The sequence below is a fragment of the Myodes glareolus genome, chromosome 21 (genome assembly GCF_982192425.1).
Source record: "Myodes glareolus chromosome 21, mMyoGla1.1, whole genome shotgun sequence".
NCBI classification, from domain to species: Eukaryota; Metazoa; Chordata; class Mammalia; order Rodentia; family Cricetidae; genus Myodes; species Myodes glareolus.
This window is the reverse complement of record NC_142046.1, coordinates 14905221-14928796: the sequence shown is the minus strand read 5'-3', so window position 1 is coordinate 14928796 and position 23576 is coordinate 14905221. Positions and strand designations below refer to the sequence as shown.

The following is a 23576-nucleotide window of genomic DNA, read 5'->3' as shown; positions in this document are numbered from 1 at the left end:
AGAGCCTCAGGTAGGCAGAGGCACATGTTTGCCACCAGCTTCTAAACATGACCTATCCATTTCTACACCAGTATCATCACGTCATGAAGCAGTTCACAGACCAACAGCTGTCCCTGGCCTGGGATTTGGGGCACACACCCCTTGCTGTGGCAACCGGGACAGAAGACAACTGGTCCCTCTGAAAGTGCCATCCAGGAGGGAGAGCACTGAAGTGGTAGGCTGACTCCATGGAGCAGGTCTCTGCAAAGCCACCCAGCACTGCACACATCAAGTGCTGACCTACACCTGCAGTCCCAGCATTCTCACGTGGTTGCAGGAGGACCACATTCAAGGTCACCCTCTCCTACAAACAAAACTGGGACCAGACTGAACTGCATGAGACCATATGTCCATCCCCCCCGCCCCCAAGCCCCATGAGAGAGTACAGGTTGTCTGGCAGTGGCCATGGGCTCACTGGTCAGCCTGGGAAGGGTCACACAGGCCGAGATGGGATGTGTAGGACCCTACCCAGAGGGCAATGGGGAGCCTGGAGCCTTGGAAAGGGCAAGGCAAGGCCACAGAGGATGTCACTAGACATCACATCCGGGTCATAATCCCCTCTCCTCCGCTAGAGTGGAAAGGGGAAGATGGCTTTCTTTTCCTAATATGATGGCTACCCCTCTCCATCATGAAGCCAGGCATAGCTCTGGATCTGAAGGAGTCACAGGTGGCTTCTGCATGAACCACTCAAGCCCCTTGACAGTGCTCAAGGTGTCTGGGCCCTGTCCAGCAGACTCAGGCTACAGCAGAGCAGACACCACAGCCGGGGGTCCCACAGAGGACCGAGGCAGCTTGCTTTCATGTCCCGATGCATACGGTGCAGCTTGGCCTCCTTTTGCCCCGTCTACCCCCGGCCCTAGGGGCAGAGCACAGGAGCTGTGACTTCCAACCAGTTCCCCCCAGCCGTCCCTTTGCAGCCCTGCTTCTCTGGGGCTGCTGCAACTCTCTGTTCAAGGTCAAGGAACAAGCAGATAAACCCTTTCCTTGGAAGCTGCAGAGAGACAGCCTCCAGCTTCAATCCAATTCTGAATCAGGGCCAGGGAGTAATTCCTGAGAATGTAGGGACCGGAAGGAGATTTCTGTGGCCATAAAATGAGTGAAAATGTCTTGTAGGCAGAAAAAGAAGCCAAGCAGCTGGCTTTGGTTTAAGGCACAAATACCGAATAGAAGTGGCCAGATCTGGGCAGGGGAGGTCTGGGGGCGAGAAGCTAGAATATTCGTGTAGCTACAGTGATATTTCCCCCACTGGGGTCTGATATTGGACCCCACTGGGGTCTGAGCTTGGGATTGCGACTGGGCTCCTAGAAGAACGGTGGTACGAAGGTCTAAGTAGAGTCGGGGGGGGGGGGCTGGGGGTGAGCGCGGAGTTGATGACTCTGGAATCTTCTAGGCTTTTGACCAAGATAGCCCAGCAGTTCAGCTGGGACTATGACTTTGTGGGTTTACTATGGAAAGCCATAAATGTGATGGACCCTTCCTTCCATGAGTCCAGAGATGCCAACCACTGACCGGCTTGGGAGGGGCCACGCAGGTTAAGATGGGATGTATAGGGCCCTACCCAGAGGGCAATGGGGAGTATAGCTGTCAAAGTTCAATTTTGGAAGGACTCTCCATGTATGTGATCTGTAGAACTTTAGATGTGGAGGCTTGAGAAGAGCAGGGCAAGGTCTGCCACGTGACTGAAGCATGACAGAGGTCACAGGTGCAGGGGATGCTAGACATGCGTGGAGAGAGGAGACAAAGATGATGCCCAACTTTCCTTCTCGTCTGCTGCTTCTCCGTCTCCTCTTCTTTACGCCTTAGGTACCATATTGGTCAGTACACCTGGAAGTAGACACAGCTTTGGCCCCCAAAACCCAAATCCACACACACAAATCAAAGCCCACACAGGATCTGTGTAGCTCTGGTCTCTGTGTGTGTGGTGGTGGAGGGGGGATGTGGGGGTGTCCTTCAAGAGCAGAATGGTGCCTGTTTGGAGAGTGGGTGTGGAACGGCTGATAGGCTGGCCCTTGGCCTTCTGTAGTGTTCCAGGGGCCGATGATAGCCTCTCAGAGCGCCCACTCTCTCGCACTGATCTGGGTGTCCCCTAGCTTCGCTAACTCCCACACTGTGCTGGAATGACTTGCCTGATCCGAAAGTCCTCTTTGGAGGGATGTGTGGGCAGTAGGTGGGTACTTGGATGGTGGAGGAAAGGCTAGGCTCTGTGGGTGATTGAACAAGGGTTGAGAAGACAGCCAGGGATGTGGGTCGATGGATGGATGTGTGTGGGCAGGAGAGCAGGTGTATGACCCAGCAGGTAGAGGGCAGAAGGTAGCCCGGAGGGAAGAGTGAGTGGCTGGGTGAGCAGCGGAGGCAGTGGATGGTGTGGGGATGGGCAGATTTTGAAAAGGAAGGGAAGAGACAGGGGCAGGGTGACCCAAGGCATTGAAAAATTTTGTAGACAGCTGGTAGTCCCTGAGGCAGAAGTAAGGTTGGCTGGCCTATGTTGACCCTCCCTCTGCCTCCTCAGTTTCCCCCAGAGCTCCTCCTCCCTACTTCTAGAGGAGTCCTGCTTTGGGCTCACACCAGGACTCCCTTCCCTTTGTGTGGAGTGTAATTCTTCACCCTCAGCTTGGATTTTGCCTGAGGGGCCGATTGTTTGCCAGGTCCTGGTGACTGGGGCGGAAATAGGAAGTTTACCTGTCCTCCACACATCCCCCTCCCACACACTTCCGTCCTTGCCTTCTGCTGCCTCCCCTCCTCCTCCTCCTTCCTTCTCCCCCCCCCCCCCCCCCCCCCCGCCATTCTTTTCCCCTTTTCCTCCTCCTCCTCTCCCCTCTTCCTCCTGGGCTCTCTACTCTTCTCAGAGGAACGGGGCACCCAGATAGGCAGGGCCAGTCTTCAGGTCTAGTCTCCGCCAGGACCTGCCCTTGCTCTGCCACCCTCAGCCCCGGCAGGCCCAGGCAGTCATGTCCCCGCTTCCTGGTGCCCACCCCTCCCCGCAGCTCCGATTTTCAGCTTGGGTTTGATCGGCTGCCAGGATCTCCCAAATGTCAGCAGCAGCATTCGCGTCTTTAAGAGAGCGCCTGAGGCGATGTTTAAGCGGGGAGGCTGGGGCTGGCGCTGATGAGGGAACTCTGCTGACAGCCATGCTCTGCCTCCCTAGCCAGCTTGCAGAGCTGCAGCCCTGCTCTGGGCCTGGACTGGTTTTGAAGCCTGGGGTGAAGCCTGGCTAGGCCAGAAGTTGCATAGCAAGACTGCTGTTGAAAGCCAGGAGGGCACAACATGAATAGATCAAATGCAGAGTCTTTGAGAGCTGCCCAAGAGGCAGAGAAGGGCAGTTTCCCCTCCTCACCTTGAGGGTACATATTTAAGATGAAGAGACATGGGGAAAGCTCCAAACTTTGGCCCCGCTGGTGTTCAGATGTGTAGTGAGAGCTGTGTGACCTTGGGAAAGTTACTGGCCCACTCTGAGCCTCAGTTCTCTCTCATCAGAGAAGTGTGCTTAGACAGCAAAACACCAGTACAGAATTACTAAGAGGCATAGGTGACACTAGCTGTCACAAAGAGAGGAACAACCTTATGGGACATGTGATGGGGTACCCCAAGAAACTGCTCTCCTCCTTCTGCCTTCTCTTTCTTGCCTCAAGCAAAGACACTGGCACCTCCCCGAAGCCTCCTTGGTCCACTTCCTATCCTCAAGACAAGGATGGCTAGCCATCTTCTCAGGTGTACAGTGTCCCCTTCTAGTCAGAGGCAGGAGCCTCGAGGAGAAAGAGAAAGGGGAAGCAGAGGTCAGGCCCCACCCAGGGGAGGTGCGCTGGGAAAAGCGGCAGAATGGATGTGCTGCCCCCCAGACACAGTCTCTATGGGACCAGGCAGAATAGAGCAGGAAGCCGGCAGAGGAATAGTGTGCACCCAAGGAGGTCACAGGACTGGCATCTGGCCCACCAGGCGTGTTCTGAAGCAGGAGCCACAGGATGGCTCAGAATGGCTGTGGATAAAATCAGGACGAGTGGAAGAAGGAAGTGGAGACATTAGTAGATAGGTAATAGGTGGGGGAGGATGGATGGAGGGTAGGTTAATAGATGGATGAATAGTGGGCGAGTGGTGGATAGGTGGATGAGGAATGGGGGAATGGGTGGGGAATGGATGGATGGGTGGGTGGGGAAGGGTGGGTGGGTGGGGAAGGGTGGGTGGGGAATGGGTGGGTGGGAATGAGTGGATGGGTAGGTGGGAAATGGGTGGGTGGGAATGAGTGGATGGGTGGGTGGGGAATGGGTGGGTGGGGTGGATGGGAAGGTGGGGAATGGGTGGATGGGTGGGTGGGTGGGTGGGTGGATAGGTGGGTGGGGAATGATAGGTGAATGGATAGGTAGGTGGATGGGTGTTTTGGTAAATGAATAACAGAGGAGTGGGTGGGTAGGAGAGGATAGGAAGGTAGATGGGTAGATGGGCGGATAGAAGATTGATTGTTGAATGGATGTGTCTGTAAGTAGTGAATTGAGGTGATTGGTGAGTGGATGAATGGATGATTGGATGGATACATAGAACGTGGTGAGGTGAATGGGTCCATGGGAAATGGGTAGACGAGAGCACAGGCAATGGGAAGAGATGGATGCACCAGTGGGTGAATGGAGGTAACACTGACCTACGGTTGTGTGGGGGTGTCAGAAGTACCTTGGTGTCCCTTGAATCTGCTCCATGGGACTTGAAAAAGGTCATCTGGGCTGTCCTCAGTTTCCCCACATGTCTAAAAGGGGCATGGCACATGGATACACATACACTACATCCCCACAATATACATTACACCACACACACACCACAACACACACCACAACACGCATAAATGCACAAAATGCAACACAACACCACAAGCTATACATTATATTACATACACACAACATCACACACACACAACACCACACACACACAACACCACACACACACACACAACAACACACACACAACAACACACACACCACACACAACAACACACACACACAACACCACACACACACACAACACCACACACACACAACACCACACACACACACACACGGTCGCATGCAGGCACCCCTCAGGGGTTCCTAACTGACGCTGGAGAGAAACTCAACTGGTAAAGAGCCTGCCTTTGCAAGCAGGAAGACCTGAGTTTGGATGTGGCAGAACATAGAGTCTGTGTGGCAGCAAGGGAGACAGGAGGACTCCTGGGCTCACCGCCAGCCAGTCTAGCCAACTGGTGAGCACTGAATGCAGGGGGAGATCAAAATAGAAGGTAGCGAGCAAGAGAAGATGACCCCTAACATCAACATCACACACAGACCCTTGACTGTGAGTGTCTTCCGCACCATGACCTCCCGATCCTCCCCAACCAAGCCCCACCCTGCCGCATCCTGTCCTGTGATTAACTTCCTCTTTCCTGTGTCCATGGGGACTTCTGTGTGGCTCCAGGAAACATTTCCTGGGAATTGTACTCACAGCAAAATCCAGCCTGGAACACCCACGCACGAGACTAGTCCTGCCTGGTTTATTCAGGCTGGAATTAGGAAACTGCGTCCAAAGTCAAGAAGGGGATTAAGAGATCGGAGAAGGGTGTATTGCACTGTGCTGCGTGCTTGCCTAGCGGGCATGAAGCCCTGAGTTAGATCCCCAGAATCCTGCAAACTGGGTGCAATGGCATAGGCCTGTAGTCCCAGCACTCAGGAGGGAGAAGCTGGAGAGAAAGGAGGTCAAGGGCATCCTTGAGCTATGTATCAAGCTAGACACTAGCCTGGGACACCCTGTCTCAAAGCGGGGCAGGGGGGTCAGGGAGATGGTTTGGGGGCAAAGTGCTTGCCATACAGGTGTGAGAACACGAGGACTGTGAACCCCAGAGCCCAAACAGTAGCTGCTCATCTGTAATCCTGGCACCTCGGAGAGAGATGGGAAGTGGAGAGAAGCCCAGGAAGTTCAAAGGTCAACTAGCCTGGCAGAGATGAGACCGTGTCTCAGACAAATGAAAGCTTTTATGTCAGCTTGACACAGGCTAGAGTGAGCTGAGAAGAGGGAGCCCCAGTTGGAAAACAATGCCTCCGTAAGATTGGGCTGCAAAGCAGTCATCTTCTTCTTCCTTCCTTCCTTCCTTCCTTCCTTCCTTCCTTCCTTCCTTCCTTCCTTCCTTCCTTTCTTTCTTTTTTGGAGCTTCTCCTGAAATTAGCTCTTTAGACCAGGTTGGTCTCAAACTCACAGAGATACCCCTGCCTCTGTCTCCAGACTGTTGGGATTAAAGGTTACCACCACCTGGCAAGCATTTTCTTAATTAGTGATTGACATGGGAGGGCTGGTCACTCCTGGGCTAGTGCTCCTGGGTTAAAAATAAAAATAAAAAATAAAAAAACAAAAAACAAAAGCAGGTTGAAGCCAGGCAGTGGTGGCGTACACCTTTAATCCCAGCACTCTGGGGGCAGAGACAGGTGGATTCTCTGTGAGTTCAAGGCCAGCCTGGTCTACAGAGTGTGTTCTAGGACAGTCAAAGCTACACAGAAAAATCCTGTTTTGAAAAACAAAAGGAGAGAGAGAGAGACAGAGAGAGAGAGAGAGAGAGAGAGCAGATTGAAAAAGCCATGGGAAGCAAGCCAATAAACAGCACCCTCCATGGCCTCTGAATCAGCTCCTGCCTCCAGGTTCCTGCCCTGTTTGAGTTCCTGCCCTGACTTCCTTCAGTGATGAACTAACTATGGATATGAAAACATAAACCCTTTCCTCCCCAACTTGCTTTTTGGTCATGGTGTTTCATCCCAGCAATAGTAACTCTGACTAAGATGGAAGGCATCTGAAGTTGTACCGTCTCTCCACACACATACAAAGCACAAATGAGCATACACCCCCCTCCCCAATAAAACCAAAGTGGATTCCATTCCCAGCCCTTTCTGGTCCTCTGGGGACTTTGCAGGGCAGTCCCTGTTGCTGTCTGCTAAGACCTCTGAAGGGGGATGAGGTCAGAACCTTGCAAGATGTTGCTGCAATTGCGTGAAGGCCAGAGAGGTTCTGGAGCCTCTTAGGGTGAAACATAGGGTGTGTGATGGAGAGGTAGCTCAGGGTGCTAGGCACTGGGTCCTTCTCTTCTCAGAGTGATCCTATGAGCACCCAAAAGTTCTATTCAGATGACTGTCCCCCTGCTGCTTGCTGGCAATCAGGTGGCTCTCCTCCCCCGGGGACCTGCCATGCAGCCTGCTGCTGGGGTGCCCCAGAGCCCATGGGTGATTGAGCAGTCAGTACAAATGACAGGATATTGGGTCTGGAGCTATTTTGACCTGAGATTGGCCAGGGTGTCCTTCTGCATACAGTGGGTACAGGGGGGTTTAAGACGAGAGAGGAAGTAGTGTAGGAGGGTTCAACACTCCTCCAAGTCCTGGAGGGCTTTCTCTTGTTCCTCAACTGCCTCAGACTCTGGTTAGAATGGCACCTCCGCCATCTGTCGCCCCTCCCCCACTCCCCACTCCGAGGCCAGGCTGTGACTGGGGGCTGGCGTGTCTGGTAAACAGGCGGCTGGCAGGTCCCCAGGGCCTGTGGGTGACAGGCCTGGTGCTGGCACCAACCCCAGGGCAGCATGCCCAAGAGGAGGAGCGCTGATGAGTTCTGGGGACCGGGGAAGGTTCCCTGCCATGTTTGAGGGAGTCACGGCTGTGTTCTGTCCCTGGCACGCCTGACCCTCATGGGTGCTGCTGCTGTCCACCCCTTCATGTCCAGCCCTCACATCCTCCCCTCCAGCTACCTTCAGAGAATTTAAGTCAATATCTGGTGTGAACGGAAAAGCTGCCAGATTCTCTCTACCTGGGGCGAGGCTAGGCAGCCTGCTCCGTGCCCTGGGGAGTCACGCTCCACCAACAGAGAAACTGAGGCCAGAGGGCAGGGGGAGTGCTGAGAGTTCTTAGGACTCCAGTCTCCTCCCCCATCTCCCCGTCAGTTCCTTGAGTGAGGGGAGGGGTACCTTCACCTCATTTGTCCGGTCTGGGGAATGGGAGGTCAGGTCTGTTGGAGTGGGGTCCTGCCAGCCTTTCTCAGTTCCCTCACCGTCCTAGGGAGGGGGGCGAGGAGGCACAGGGCAGGAATCAGTCCTGGTCGGTTCCCGGCTCCCCCTCCTCCACCATGGTGCTGCCAGCTCCCCCCTTCTCTCTTCTGCCTTCTGGCTGCCAGCCCCTCCCCACACGGCCCCCAGACCCCAGCTGTGGTGTCTTTACCGCTCTGACCGCCGCTCAGCCTTTCCGACTCCTCCTCCCTCCCTCCCCCTTCTCCGTTTCTCTCCAACATTCTTCCCCCTTCCTCCCCTCCATCCTCTCATCCCTCCTCCCTCTCCTTCTCTCCATCCTCCCTCCGTCCTCTCTCATCCCTCCCCCCTCCATCTTCTCTCATCCCTCTTCTCCCTCCCTCTTTCCATCCTCCCTCCAGCTCCCTCCTCCCCTCCGTCCCTCTTTCTCTCTCTTCCTCCCTCCCTCTCTCTCTCTCCGGGGGAAGAAAGGTCACGGTGCAGCTGATTACTCAGAGCTCAGTTGCTGTAGCAACCGGCGGGGGAAGTGGGACAGGCTGGCTTTGAGGACGCGCGAGGTCGGCCGCGGGCGGCTGGAGCCGGCGCGGGCCCCGGTGCGCGGGAGGCCGCCTGCAGCCCGGCTCTGCGCGCTGCGGCCCGGCTCCGGGTTGCGGTTTTAATGAGGCGCCCGCGCCCCTCCCGGGGTTTCGAGGGGAGAGTCCCTGCTCCTGGTCTCGGTCTCCCGGGCTCGGTGTAGGTATCCACCCTCCGCCTGGGTTCTGCTGGCGCCTCCTTTCTCCTCTCTGAGCCGCGTGGGAGCAGCTGCCTCCCCTTTCGGGTGCCCACCCACCCCGCACCAGCACCCTTCCAAGCTCCCTCAGCTTCTGTCATTACCAGGGAGACCCAGGTGGAGACAGCGCGCTGGGGCTAGCCTGCTCTGGAGACTTACGTACAAACCGTACATACCCACCCTGTTTCCTGAGCCTCCCTCCAAGCCCTGGGGGCCCTGGAGAAAACCCTACTGGGCTGCCATAGAAAACCAGACCCCTGTCGTACTTGGCTCCTCTCCAGTCAGCAGCCAGATGAGTTAGGCCAGATGAGACCTGCTTAGCGGGGTGGGGGTGGGGGGCGGGTGTCCAGTCCTGGCAGGAAGGGAAGAGGGTCCTTGGGTGGAATAGGCATGGGTTCCAATCCGCAGCCTTGACCCCACACTGCTTGGTCCGGATATGAAGTGACAGGAACCGGCTGACATCTTTTTCAAATGCTAAGCTATGGCGGCCCGGGAGTGTAACTTCAGGGGTAGAGAATTTGCCTAGCATGGGGTGGGCCGTGGGTTCGAATCTCAGCATCATACACACAAATTAGAACATGCACCTACCCAATCATTCCACGCCAAGCCATGCATGTCAGAGAGAGGAAAACCAATGTCAACACAAAGGAAGGGACATGGATACTCACCGCAGCTCTATTAATACAGTACAAATCCTAGAAACAGGGTGTGCCCACCAGAGCTACGAGAATAGGAGAGAGCATGGCCTGCTTGCTTAGGGTTCTCTAACTCGCTACAAAATGCTACTTGGTTTGTGAGAGCAGAAAAGAGTTCAGTGGCACCCTGGGGATGCTGAGGGCCTGAGAATCCCACTGTGCAGGGTTGATTTCTTCCTGGAGGAACACAGGGGAAAGGGGGTGCTGGCCTGTGCAAAGGCCCGGTGGCTGGGCAAGTGTGGGATCTTCTAGAATCCACAGGAAGTCTTGGCATCTGAAGTGGAACCAGTGAGGGAAACATGGGCACGCTTCCTCCTGTGGGTGTGGTTTGCAGGCCTTCTCCACTGCTGCTTGCCCTGGGCCTCCGAGTCTGGGGAATGGAAATCATGCTGCTTCTCGGAGCCTATTGGAGCTCATTGGTAGGAACCTACGATGTTCTCTGTTCCTCACTACCTTTGGATTTGGAGACTCTAGGTGCCTTGCCCAGCTATCTGGACTTCTATCTGGCAGTCACCCCCCCCCCCCAACCTCTGAACTTGGTACAGACCAGGTGTCCAGAGCTATCTTGAGCTATCTTGGGAGGTCCACGCCAGGAAGGAGAGACAAAGCTGGTCCAGTTGGGACCTCAGCAGGCCCATGATGATCTGGGCTTCCAACCCAAGCGACAAGTCCAGTTCAAAGCCAACGGGGCCATTTCTTTCTTTCCTGAGCTCTTCTTGCTAATGTTGCTCTCCTCAGCCAGGCCAGATGGGTGCTCACCCTCTGCTCACTCGAGCAAGTGACTGATGCTGAAGGAGGGATCCATTAGAAGCCCCAGACCTCATTCCTGCACAGACATCAAGGAGGGATGCACAGACTGTACAGAGATAAATACGGAGAAATCCCTGGGGCAGGGCGGGGCTGAGAACCCTTCCCTCACACAGCATCCAGGTTTGCAGTTAGAAGAGCTAACCAGAGACCTGACAGAGGTTGTGGGGCTAGAGAGCTCCGGCTATCCTGCCCCTTCCCAAGCAGGGTATAGCAGCCAACCTGGGATGGCAGGTATTGAGTTGGGAGGAGACTGCTGAGCCAGCCTATCTGGGGCAAGAAGCAGGAGCCTGTCCAGTAAAGGTCTAGGTTGCGGTCCCAAGGTCCCTAGCTGAGGGTGCCCTGGTGCTCTGGAGACAGGCAGACAGACAGACAGCTTGTGCAAGGATCCGGGCTGGGATGACTGCAGAGAAAAGGCAGGCCCTTGAAATGTGGTCCTTTTAGAAACCGAGAGTCGTGGGAGGTGAAAGTCAGCAAGGGCTGGCCACTCTAGGCTTGTAGGCATGTTATTTTCAGTGTTCCACTGAGAGTAATGGGTGCCACAGAAGGTTTCAGGCAGGGGGAGTGGCACATTTAGAAGCACTTTCCAGAAAGATCTCTCTGGCTGTCATGAGGGAAAGTGACTGCGGGGCAAAGGTGGAGGCAGGAGCGTTATCAGGAAGGCTCCACAGATGGGATTGGATGGGTTGGCAGCTGGCAGGTGAACGGACAGAACGGATTTGGGCCGTGGATCTGACTGGATATGTGGGTGGGGAGAGGAAGAGGGTAGTAAGGATGGGGCTGACTCCAGACTGGACTTGGGAGGAGAGGCGGTTATGGAGCCTGGTCTTCTGAGGCGCTACTGCGCATCCTTGAGTATTTCCTTGTCCCCAGGGTTGGTGGTCCCAGACAGAAATGGAGAGATTTTGGTTGGCAGAGGTTCAGGGATAGACACCTGCCAGCCCTGGGGGCAAGAGTCCCAGGACCTGAGGCATCAGCTAGCAGAGGGGCTGCAGCCTATCTGCTTCCGGGGTGCATACAACGGAGCAAAGGAGGCATGGGCCCCATTTGTGGGCTTCTTCTGTGTCTGGCCACCCTCTGTCCTTACGACTCATCTTCTTATCAGAGACAGGGGACAGACTCAAGGGTAGAGAGCTGAGCAAAGCAACCCACCAGTCAGAGGTCCGGCCTGGCTGGCGTGGACCCCAGCGCTGAGTGCACCGTGCAAAGCAGCCCCCCCCCCGACTGTTATTGCCACCCTTCCTCCCCTTACCCCAGTCCCAAGCATCCATCCCTCCAGTCACTACAGGTCTTGTTGGCTCTGTCCTTTCTGCCTCCTACAACACCTCAGTATAACCTTGATGCTTCTCTAAGTACTTTCTGCTCCCCCCTCTAGTGCAGCCAGGGAGACCCAGGGCTGTCGAGTCTAGGTTATGATCCTGAGCCCTCTGCCAACGTCACCTCCCATCACCATCCAACTCGACCCCTCCCCAGGCCTTGGACTTGGAACCAGATACCCTGCCTAGGAGTCTGCTCCTTTTGGTGGGTAAGGAAGGTCAGCCAGGCCCATTTTCCCCATCACCACGGCCTTTGGAAGCTCCCCCGAGGACCTACAATTCCTTGTTGTCCCCACAAGGAGTGGAAGGGAGAACACTCGGACTCCATTAGAAGTGTCTATGGAGTGTGTGTATATGTCTGTAGCATGTACACAACGTCCTGTCTGTGCAAGCGTGCAGACCCCCACTCTGCAGGGTTTGTGGGTGTGCATGTATGCACCCGTATTTAATGTGTAGGAGTATGTGTGGGCAGTGTATGTGCATAATTGTACCATGTTTGTGTGCACACGTGTGTCTACTTAAACACAAGTACCTGTGTGCCATTCATATTACATGCATGGAACACATATGGCTGTGTGTCTTTATGTACATGGTACCCAGGTGTACCATGCAGGAGTATATGAGCATTTGTGCCTGCTTGTATATGTGCACCTCTGGGCTGCACAGGTGTGTTGGTGAGCAGTGGGTGCATGTGTTTTGTATGTGTGTAGGTGTGGTGCTGTGTTCTTGTGTGCAGTGGTCACAGGTCCGTGCACATGGCTGTTTCAGCCGTGCATCCTTTCCTGTGAGTGGAAATACTCAGAGGAAGTAGTCCTGTGAAGGCAGGGAAGAACTTTGGAGTGGGGACTGGCTCCTCTATAGTGGGCTCCTGCGTCTGAGCCTAGACATGCAGGTGCAGCATGGTCTTCCCTGCACCATGATGTCCCCCGCTCCCAGTGTTTCTTCTCTGCTCCTGTGGGCCAGCGGATTCCAGGAGGCCCTAGAGCCACTGTTTGTGAAGTTCCCAGACCTCGTGTATTTTCTAGAAGCTGAAGCCTGGGCTTGGACTCTGCCCTGTTTCCCTGTCTACATGGGGTTTTACTATGCTGCAATGCATACTGGGTAAGCCCAAGACATGGTTGCTACTATTGAACCAAGGTAATAAGGCAGATACTTCCCTAGCATAAACCTAAGCAGATGTCTCCCCTCGGTAGTCCGTGTGTGAAAGGGGCTGAGGGAGGGGGATCTTGGAATGGGCAAGGATGCTGTATAGATTGAAAATGACAGACAGAAGCTGCTGGTGCTGCAGCACCAGCAAGGAGCACATCTGGTTTCCATGGTAAAGGTGGCAGTGTGGGGATATGGTCAAAAGGTTCTAGGGACATTGCTTCAACGTGTCCCCAAGGTTAAGTGTCACTAGCGGAGAGACAGGGTCAGGCAGGGCTGAGTTGTAGGTGCTGTGCCCTCAGAATGGATTAGTGCTGGGCCAGCAAGGTGGCTCAGTCAGTTAAGGCAATTGCTGCCAAGAGAGAACCAACTCCTGAAAGCTGTCCTCTGACCTCCACACACAGGCCATGATCACTTGCCCACGTGGACACCTACACACACACGCGCGCGCGCACACATACACACACACACGCGCGCGCACACACACGCACACGCACACACGCGCACGCACACACGCGCACGCACACACACGCGCACGTGTACACGCACACACACACAGAGTGGGCAAATGTTACCATGCTGCATGAGGTCTGCTATTCAGCTGAGCTCTTCCTTTGTTCTCTGCCCTCTTCTCCATGTTCTTTCCACGCAGTACCTTCCGCCAGCTCCACGGAAGCCAGAAGCCTTCACCAGCATTGGTGATACCTCTCACATCTCAGGAGACGTTGGGTTTTACCCCAGACCCTGTGGGCTAAGAGCCACAGGCAGTAACCAATGGTCCAGAGAATCCCAGGAGTTGCTGGCAAGAGGATGGAAGGAAACCCAGCAGGAGCAGGACCTGGCTGCCAGGTCCCAGCAGGGTGGGGCAGAGCCCCTTCCGGGGAAGGGTGAAAAGATCAGAAATGACATGGAGGACAGGGAGGCTAGGTAAACCTCAGGTTACTGGCTGGCAGAGTCTTGACCACTTCCCTCTGCATGGAGGTTGACCATGGTGGCTTCAGCTTTGCCCAGGCCTCTCCTTTCTGCCTCCACTAGCATCCAGGTGAGGCTAACACCAAGAACATACAGAAAAACTGTGACAACTCATCGTAGGTCAAGAATGAATAAGTGAATAAATGAACGCATGGAAATTTTAAGTTTTCATTTATTTATTTGTTTGGTGTGTGTGTGTGCGCGCGCACATACATGGAGGTCAAAGGACAACTTGCAGGAGTTGGTCTAGTCTTCCATCATGTGGGTCTCAGGGACAGAACTCAGGTCATCAGGATTGGCAGCAGGAACCTTTAATTGCTGAGCCATCTCTCTGCCCAGTAAACATTTCTGTCAGCTATTCCTGCCCTTAGGGCAGCCAGGCTGAAGGATCTTGACATTGGGTTGTAGAATCAGCCTCATGTGGCTCCAGGAAAGCCAGTATCACAGGTGTGGGGTGTCAGGGTCTGCTTTACACCCTAAAATCATTTTGTCTCCTATGAGGTGCTGTTAATCCCAATCTACGAGGGAAGGAAACCAAAGCTCAAGAAGACATGCTGCTCTGGGTGACCCAGCCAGTAAATCACAGAGGTAGAATCCCCCCCTCGCATCTGAGTTCATAACCTAAGCACACATCCCTGGGCTGAGGGCAGAGTTCACTCATTCACTTGTCAATCACTCATTCACCCACTCATTCATTCTCCCAGCTCCTGCCAGGAATCCTCACGGTGCTACATCCTAGGCCTGGGCATTGTGTCTGCAGCAGTGGAGGAAGAGATCGCCATTCCTGTCCATCAAAACGCCACGCAAACACATCTGGCAGAGGACTATGGGGCCCTGGTGATTTGAGGGGGACCAGCGATGGTTTAATATGAGTACTGCTGGCTGGAAGAGTGTCTCCAGCAGGGAGTTGTGCCTCCGAGAAGTGGATGACTCCCTCCAGGAGCTCCTGGCCTGCACTGTTTGTTGATGACTACAGTAGATGGAGACTCAGACCAAACTGGATGCCATTATCATTGCATCTGTGACCAGAGACAGGTTTACATGCTGTGAAGAGCGAGGGTCCACCTGGTGTGGGAAACTAAGCCCCTGACCTTGAGTCTGGTGTCTACAGTATAGAGATCCATTCTATGCTGGTGAGCCAGCTCTGCTCGGTTCTTCACTCCCTAACTGTCCTCTAGGTTAGGAGTGACCTTGGGCCCTGACTGGAGTGTTTAGGATGGATTCAGCAAAGACAGCTGCCTGGGCTTCAGATCAGCCCTGGAGAGCCCAAGTTGCCGGTGGCCCCAGCTAGTCCCTGGGACTGCAGAGACAGCTGAACTGTGAGGCCCTTAAGAGCTCTGTCCCATTTTCTCTTTGAATGAGATTGGAGGTCTGCGGATTTCTCTGCAAGTGGCAGGGGTCCTGAGGCCCTGAGTAACTGTGTCCTCTAAGGGTCTCTTTATCATCTAGAGAGTACAAGGCATGGGATAGTGCCCCCTGCAAAGCTGCCAGAGCCATCCCAAGCTGGGGCCTAGGGACTGTATCCCCTAAAACATTGTGAAGGATTCAGGCGTAAAGTCAGCCACTTCAGCCTATGCTGCGCTGCCATCTGAACAAGTGCGCCTCCTGCCCAGTGTCCTTCCTAACGTTTTACCTTTGGTAATGCAGAAATAGAGCCCTTCACCCCCAGGTCCAATGAGGTGCCTGGTGTCTATGCTAAACACTACATGTCCCAGTCGCCTTTGCGACTAGGGACAGTCATGTGATCAGATCTGACCAATGGGACACAGGTGATGACTTCAGCACTCACCAACTTGCCTTTAAGAGGAAAAAAGGGATGCTGATGACCTTAGGGGACTTGAAGCCCTGCTTGGGTCCCTCCAACATGCACAGAAAAGAACAGAAGAGAGGTGCTAACCCTCTTTGATCCTGTGCACAGAGCAATGATATATACAAAAGGAGCTGGCCCTGGGCTCCCTGAGAGTAATAACAAGGAAAGCCTCTAAAAGACAAAAATCAGGCCTCTTTTGGGGCCACTGTCACTTGGGTTCTGCCGAGGGTGCTGGGCCAGCCTCCAAATCCAGTCCCTGAGGCTCAAAAGGATAGCAAGCAAGTGGGGAGACTAAAGATAGCCATAGTCTAGAACCAGTCCTCAAAGAGCAGGGCAGGAGGCAGGGAGTTCAAGGCCAGCCTGAGCTACGTTGACACCATAAACAGAAAGCCAGACAGATGCATGTGTGCATGCATGTCACTGGGCTGAATGATGATTGACACCGTCCACAGCAGGTGACACTGTCCACAGCAGGTGACACTGTCCACAGTTGGTGACAGTGCCCGCAGCCGGTGACAGTGCCCATGGTGCTTTCAGGTTGGTGGGTGATTAAACCAACCAGTGGTTTGGGGCTGTCTCAGGCCCCAAACTAAGCCTGGAAGAACTGGTGACTGCTGAGGCCTAGATATCATTAGGTGTCCCTGCTGGGAGAAGCAGGTTCCTCTTCTAATGTTTGTGGCCAGAATTCTAAGATGATTGTGCTAACAAATGCCTACCTGTTCATAAAATGCCATCTCGGTACACTGTGACCTCATCCTTTTCCTCGGAGCCAGTAGGGAGGTGACCTAATTGTCTTGGTTTTTTGTTTGTTTGTTTGTTTTGTTTTTCGAGACAGGGCGGGGGGGGGGGGGGGGTTGTGTAACAGTTCTAACTGTTCTAGAACTTGCTTTGTAGACAAGGTTGGCCTTGAATTCACTGAGATCTGCCTGCCTCTGCCTTCCAAGTCCTGAGATTAAAGGTGTCTGCCACCATTACCCAGCCAATTGTCCTGTTTAAAGGTGAGAAAACACTCGAGGACTATATCACCTGGCCAGTAGCTTGTCACACTGTGGGCCTTTGTAGCCCTCAAACAAAATTTCCTTAGTATTCTGCTACTGTTATTCATTTGTTTTTGTTTTTGTTTTCAAGAGAAGGTTTCTCAGTACCTCTGGAGCCTGTAAGCCTGTCCTGGAAATTGCTTTGTAGACCAGGCTGGCCTTGAACTTACAGAGATCCACCTGTCTCTGCCTCTTGAGTACTGGCTTAAAGGGTGAGTCACCACTGCCTGACTATGCTACTGTTGTTTTTTGTTGTTGTTTTGTTTTTTTAATCTATCTGAAGGAGTGGAACATGGGAGGGGCATGTCCTGACTAGATTTTAGGTCAACTTGACACAAGCCAGGGTCATCTGGGAAGAAGAAATCTTAACAAGAAAATGTCTTTATAGGCTTGACCGGTGGGCAAGTCTGTAGGGCATTTTCTTGATTGATAACTATTGGGGGAGTGCCCAGCTCACTGTGGGTGGTGCCATCACGGGGCAGGCAGTCCTGGATGTCTCAGGAAGCAGGCTGAGCAAGCCATGAGGAACAAGTCAGTAAGCAGCACCCTCCATGGCCTCTGCTTCAGTTCCTGCCTTGAGTTCCTGCCCTGACTTTCTTGGCAATGGACTGACAGCTGAAACAAACCCTGTGTCTCTAAGCTCCTGTTTGCTGCTGTGCTTAATCATAGCAATAGAAATTCTAAGGCGGGGACACAGGAGAAGGACAAGATGGGACTTGACCTAGCAATGCCTCTTCCATCCAGATGTCTGCTTTCCTGGTGAAGATGAGGACACTCCCCCCCCCCTTGCCCCCCTTTCTGGGTTCTGTTGCCCTATAGCCCCAGGAGCAGAAGAAGCAGCCTTGTGATAGGAGCCACACACTTTCCCTTGGTTCTGCACACCCACCCCTGTGTCCCAGTGCTCTTCCTGGGCTTCCTATAAGACCTCTCTGCATGAACAGTCAGGGACCCTTAGCCCTGGTGGGATGTTTCAGAGGTAGGTGTCCCAGAAACTCAAGGGGGACTCTCTCCTGACTTCACAGTGGCTTTGCCTATGGGAGATATGAGGCAGAGGCGAAGCAGGGAGTCAGGTAAAGGCAGCTCTTCCTCGTAGGCCTGCGTGTGGGTGACACAAATCTATCAATAAAGCTTAAATACAGCCTGATCTGGAAGGGTCTAGTTAACTCTAGGCTGGGTTGTCAGGTATCAGCAGTGCTAATATTAATAATATAACAAAGGGTTAACAGTTCCAACCAACTGCCAAAGAAACAGTCTTTGGTGGCAGTGGTAGAAAGGGCTCGGGCTTGACCTGGTTCCCCAGGATGCCTCTCTAGGGTTCATGGGGCCTGGGTCTGAGCATGCAATCTTCCACTCACTTGGCCAGATCGGTTTTATTAGGAATAGAAAGTGCTGGAATCTCATCATTGAAGAAAACTCCAGACTTGGGACAGAACTCCACAGCAGAATCCCTGGCTAGCACACATGAGGCCCTAGGGTCCATCCCTAGCACTGCAAAAGAAAAACTTACAAGATCTGGCTCTGAGATGGCCCGGTGGTCCACACACACTTACCTTGCAGAGGACCTGCATTCTGTTCCCAGTGCCTCAGCAGGCACCTCCCAGCAGCCTGTAGCATCTGCCCCAGAGGATCCCAGCGCCCTCTTCTGGCCACTGGGGGCATCTGCACACATATGCATGCTGCAGCACATAAAAATACATACATATTATTTACTTCTTTTAAAAATAAAAGTTCAAGTTCTCTCCACTGGCTCTCAGTTCTTTTCCTAAGAGACAGCTCCGCACTCCACACGCCTCACGCTCCACGCTTCCCTGCCTTTGATTATCTCCCCAGACTGGCCACTCATTACCCACAAAGCTGTCCCACCCCTTTACCTCCACCATCTCCGGTTCAGGCCATCTAGACCAGATGCTCCTCTGTCCTGAGATCAATGACCACGAAATCAATTTCTCCCCACTGGGACCCTTCCTGGACCCCTGACCAACTGCTCTCCTCCTGGAATAGGGCAGCTCGTGGACTCCGGGAAGCTGGGGACACAGCACTGCAGAGAAGCCCGACAGCCAGGCCCAGTTCTGCCTCCCCCTCCTGCTGCCTGGCCTGGAAGATCTTTTCTCACCATAACAGCAGCTGAGAAAGGCAAAGATTTGCCCAAAGCAAACACATCAAGTCCTTCTGCAAACACATCTCCCCCTAGACTGGGGCTCCAGAGACCCCGGGGGAGGAGGGACTTGGAGGGGGCTGCTGCAGAGCTGGCTGCCTAAATTCGTTGCAGAGCCTAGATGGAGAACCCTGAGTGCCTGATTTTTTTCAATTAATTTATTCTTTGACAATTTCATATGTGTATATTCCTGTAACACACTCTCACTCTCTCTTGCTTCCCTCCAGCCCCCTGGCCTCCCCATCATCCCACCAAGTCTATGTTTTTTTAAAGACAAGCAACCCAGTTTTTTTTTTAAAGATTGATTTATTTTTCTTTGATTTGTACTTGTGTTTTGCCTGCATGTATGTCTGCGCGCCACTTGCATACAGTGCCCACAGAGACCAGAAGAGGGCGTTAGATGTCCTGAACTGAAATTACAGACAATTATGAGCCAACATGTGGGTGCTGGGAATTGAACCTGGGCATCTGGAAGAGCAACCAGTGTTCTTAACCACAGAACCATCTCTCCATTCTCTGACTTTGTTTTCGCTTTGTGACCTATTGGGTTTAACCAGGATCACCTATGTGGCATGGGTGTGGGGCCATCCACTGGGGAATGGACTCCCCAGTGGCTCAGTCACAGAAGACAGTGACCCTCCCCTCCCCACAGTCATCCATGCCAAGGGTTCCCTGGCTCCTTGAGCTCCTCCCACATCTAACTGAATTCTTCAGGCTTTGTCTTACTCTGACTCTATGCAGGCAACTGAAGCAAAAAGGGATTTGAGAATGCTCTGGCTTTATTGTGTTCCTAAAACAGCATTCAAAAGGAGCACACCTTTAATCCCAGCACTCTAGAGGCAGAAGCAGGTAGATCTCTGTGAGTTTGAAGTACTGGTCTACATAGTGAGTTTCAGGACAATCAGAGCTATAGAAAGAGATCCTGTCTCAAAAAACAAAACAACAAAAGATAGCATTTTAAGACCTTCCTCCCCATGATTTGGTTCTTGCATTCTTCCCACCCACTCCAGCAGAAAGGAAAGCTCCCTGAGCCTCAGCAGGGGTAATACACGTCACTTGTTCTTAGCATCCTTACCAGCCACGAGTCTCTGCACTGACTGCTGTTCACTGCTGACGGAAGCTTCTCTGATTAAGGCTGCACTACTCTATCAGTGCAAATACACATGGTCAGGAGGTGACACATTTACTTAGCAAAGCTAAAGTAGTATGTTCACCCCTAGTGCCTATGACTTCCCAGTCATGGGCCTTTGACCAGGTCCACAGTATCCTGCAGAGTCAGGCTTCAAAGTCAAGCTAAGAGCAGTTAGTTGGTTACCCCCTTGACTGGTGTGCCACTATGGCACTATGGCAACTTCTCTTGCATGGGAAGTTGGTGTTATGGCACACGTGATCCAACTCTTGCTGGCTTTTCTCTCCCGGCTGCCTACATAGCAGCTTCCAGCACCATGAAAACCATGTTTCTTGAGGCTGGGATAGAAATACCTGACTCTGGTGATCTCTAGAGAACTCTGGACAATTACACTCCTGGGGTGCGGACGGTGGTCCCTTCCTGATACCAGGCAGGGAAAACTCTGAGGGAAGAGCCACTGGCTCCGTAGTCTGCTCTCACAGCCTGCTCCTTCTTCTGTGAAGGACCTATCCAATTCAGCCACTTGGTTTCCTCGGGCCTCAGTATCCCCACCTGGAAAGCAAGACAACAGTTCTTCCTCCGGCCTGGCCTTCCACAACGGTGGCTGTTTACCTGTTTGCTTATTTTGAGACTCATGCATAAGTCCCCTGGAACTCACTGTTGTAGCCAAGGATGACTTTGGATGTCTGATCCTCCAGTCTCTACCCTCCCCAGGGGCTTGGGTGCCAGGTGTGTGTCACCATGCCCGGTGTATTTGTCACTAAGGATCAACCCCAGGCCTCGTGCATATTAGACAAGTAGTCTACCAACTGAGCTGTATCCCCCAGAATCTCCCACTTTCAAATGACTACTTGGCCTTCCATCTGCCCATTCCTACCCCCCCCCAGCCCACAGTTATCTTCCTAGTAATAACCATAACAGCAGTAGTTGTGCTTGCTGTGCGTGCAGGGCCCCAAGCAAAGTCCGCCACACCCTAGACTCCACTGATTCCTCCCACTGGCCCCAGAAAGAGGTGCTTGCAGGGCTATGGATGGGCATGTTGAGGTCCAGTGGCCTCCACTGAGACAACCCCAGGACCAGCACTGGGGAAAGGACTAAGGCTGATGATCCAGGGTGTGTTTCTTTTTTTTTTTTTAAATATTTATTTATTTATTATGTACACAATATTCTTTCTGTGTTTATGTCTGCAGGCCAGAAGAGGGCACCAGACCCCATTACAGATGGTTGTGAGCCACCATGTGGTTGCTGGGAATTGAACTCAGGACCTTTGGAAAAGCAGGCAATGCTCTTAACCTCTGAGCCATCTCTCTAGCCCTCCAGGGTGTGTTTCTTTCACTGGCTCTGGGTTCAGGGTCAGGGTGCTAGGTTTCATGCTCAGGGATTGGTTGGTTTCTTTGGCTGGCCCCTTTACCCTACAATGGTGTCTGGTCAATCAAGTGTATTAGAGTAGTGGGGACTCTTGTTAGGGCTGGCTTCTCCATCCAGCAGCATGGGAGGGAGCTGCTAGGGAAGGGCAGGAAGGCTGGCTCTCCCAAGAGCCCAAGGGCTCTCTCCTGTCCTTCCCTCTGTGGGCCCTGGTCTTCCTGCTTCGGACTTCTGAGGGCTGGGGGTGCAGACAGATGCCACCAATGCCTGGTTTAACACAGTGCTGGAAATAGTCTCTTTTAGCTCAGAATGGCCTTGAGTTTGCTGTATAGATGAGGATGACCTTGCGGTGTCCTTCAGTAAACACTGCGGCTCTCAGCTAGGTAGGTCGATTTAGGGAGGCCTTTGGAGAAGAGCTGGGTCTTTCGGGGACCTGGGTCAACGGATCACAGGCTTTACTCTACTTGACGGGCACCAGAGGGGTTGCTGTGTGATGCTGATCCTAGCTGCGTCCTCTGAGGACCTGACTGAGAAAGGTAGGAGCCCAGGCCTCCAACAAACCCCTTTGCCTGCTGAACACTGTACACAGACAGGGCTGGAATCCTGAAGCACAGACCAGTTCTCTGAGCATTACAGCCTCACAAGCACAGGTCTGGGGGTAGGGCCGGGTGTGTGTGTGTGTGTGTGTGTGTGTGTGTGTGTGTGTGTGTGTGTGCGCGCGCGCGCGTGTGTGTGACTGTAACTGTGTTTTGGAATGTGAGGGCTCCTACTGTGGGAACTAAAACTTAGAAAAGCTGATGGGGGAGGGGTGGGGCCAGATGGCTCAAAGGATAAGGGAGCTTGCTGCCCAACCAGACAACCAAAGTCGTATTCCAGCAACCCACATGGTAGAAGAAGAGAACAGGCTCCCTCAAGGTGTTCTCTGACCCTACATGCATGTCATGGTACACTGGAGTGCACACACCTACATAAAATAAACAAATTTGACTAAAAAAAAAAAGGCAACTCTGGAACAAGGTGGTCGCAAACAAAGGGTCCCCTTGGCTTGCATCTGGGGACATGAAAGGCCCTGGAAGAGGAGACAGCATGATCCTGGTAGCAAAGGCTGAGGCGAGATGTGATGTGGTTAGGTGACAAGCAGAAGGCACCGCTACCAGCTTTGTCCTCTTCCTCTAAATGACCTGGGGCTGGTGAGTTTCTTAAGCTGGGCTACCAGTCTCTGGGGAAAGGTGAGGAGACTTTCCCACAGGGTCTGCAGAATCCCCGACTTAGCCCAGTATGTCCTCTAGAACTCAGGCTTCGGGCACCACAATCCTGGGGCTGCTCAGGACCTGCCGGTACTCAGGCCAACCTTGCAGAGCCTGAGTCTGAGACAGGAGGCCTTAGCTTTAGCATCCTGGGTAGGTAGAACAGTCCTCCCGGGCACCCGGGCAAGTCCAATTGTGTCCCCCAGAGAACCAATTAAGCCCTGCCCCAGCTATCTAAGCCATCTGGCCTTGGTTCTAGAACTCAGACGGAAAGTCGGGAGACCGGCTTGGAGGGAGACAATGCACAGTGGAACCTGGAGCAGGAGACTTAGACTGGCCTGTGCAGGCTCCTTCAAGGAGGATCCCAGGGCTGGCTTATCTTTGAGAATGACCCTCAGACGGTTGAGCTGAGGAGCCACAGTTGAGGGGTGAAGAGGAAAATTGGGAACCCCAACGAAGAGAGGACTCCACGGTGTTCAGAGTCAAGCTCTAAGCAAGCAACTCCTCCCCTCCAGAGGAAGTGGAAAGGGCAAGCCCCTGGCCTAAGGCCACCCAGCAGGGGAGAACAGGACTCTAACCGGGATTTGGACTCAGCTTTCTCTCTAAATTGCTACTCTTAACCCCTTCCTAATCGGCTCTCTACCGTAGGCGAAGTTGCACGCAGAAGGACGGAAGGGGAGGGAAGAAAGGAAAGGCACCCGGCCGGTTCTTCCCACGCCCCGGTCACCCCGTCCCCTCCGCTATCGAGCTGGGAGGTCCGCAGCCGCCTCTCCCCCTTCAGCAGCTACCCCCGTGGTGCTGCTGGAACCCGCCCCGAAGCAGCTTTTTCACATCAGGACCCTGGGCGTGGGGACGCCTTACGACCCACGAGGTCCGGAGGGAGCTCGCACCGAGCGGTGGGCTGCACAGCACACACCCCCACCCCCGCGCGCCGGGGTCACTGAACGATTGATGGGGCAGTGCAGAGATGGACGAGTGTCGCACGCCCTGTCCACAGGGTGGGCGCACGGGCTGTGCGCGTGGGTCGCCGGTTCCGCGTGGCGGGCCTAGCTAGCTCCCTCGGTTGCTTTTTCCTCTCTCT

At 53.6% G+C, this 23576-nt stretch overlaps 1 long non-coding RNA gene across 1 annotated transcript; it reads right to left on the bottom strand.

The window, feature by feature from the left end:
* Positions 1-13906: 13906 nt before the first annotated feature.
* LOC146890488 (uncharacterized) lies at positions 13907-18787 on the bottom strand. The gene is made up of 3 exons (XR_014998912.2): positions 18471-18787; positions 18150-18275; positions 13907-14270 (listed from the first exon to the last, which is right to left on the bottom strand). It is a non-coding gene; the product is annotated as an uncharacterized LOC146890488 (long non-coding RNA).
* Between the last annotated feature and the right edge of the window lie 4789 nt (positions 18788-23576).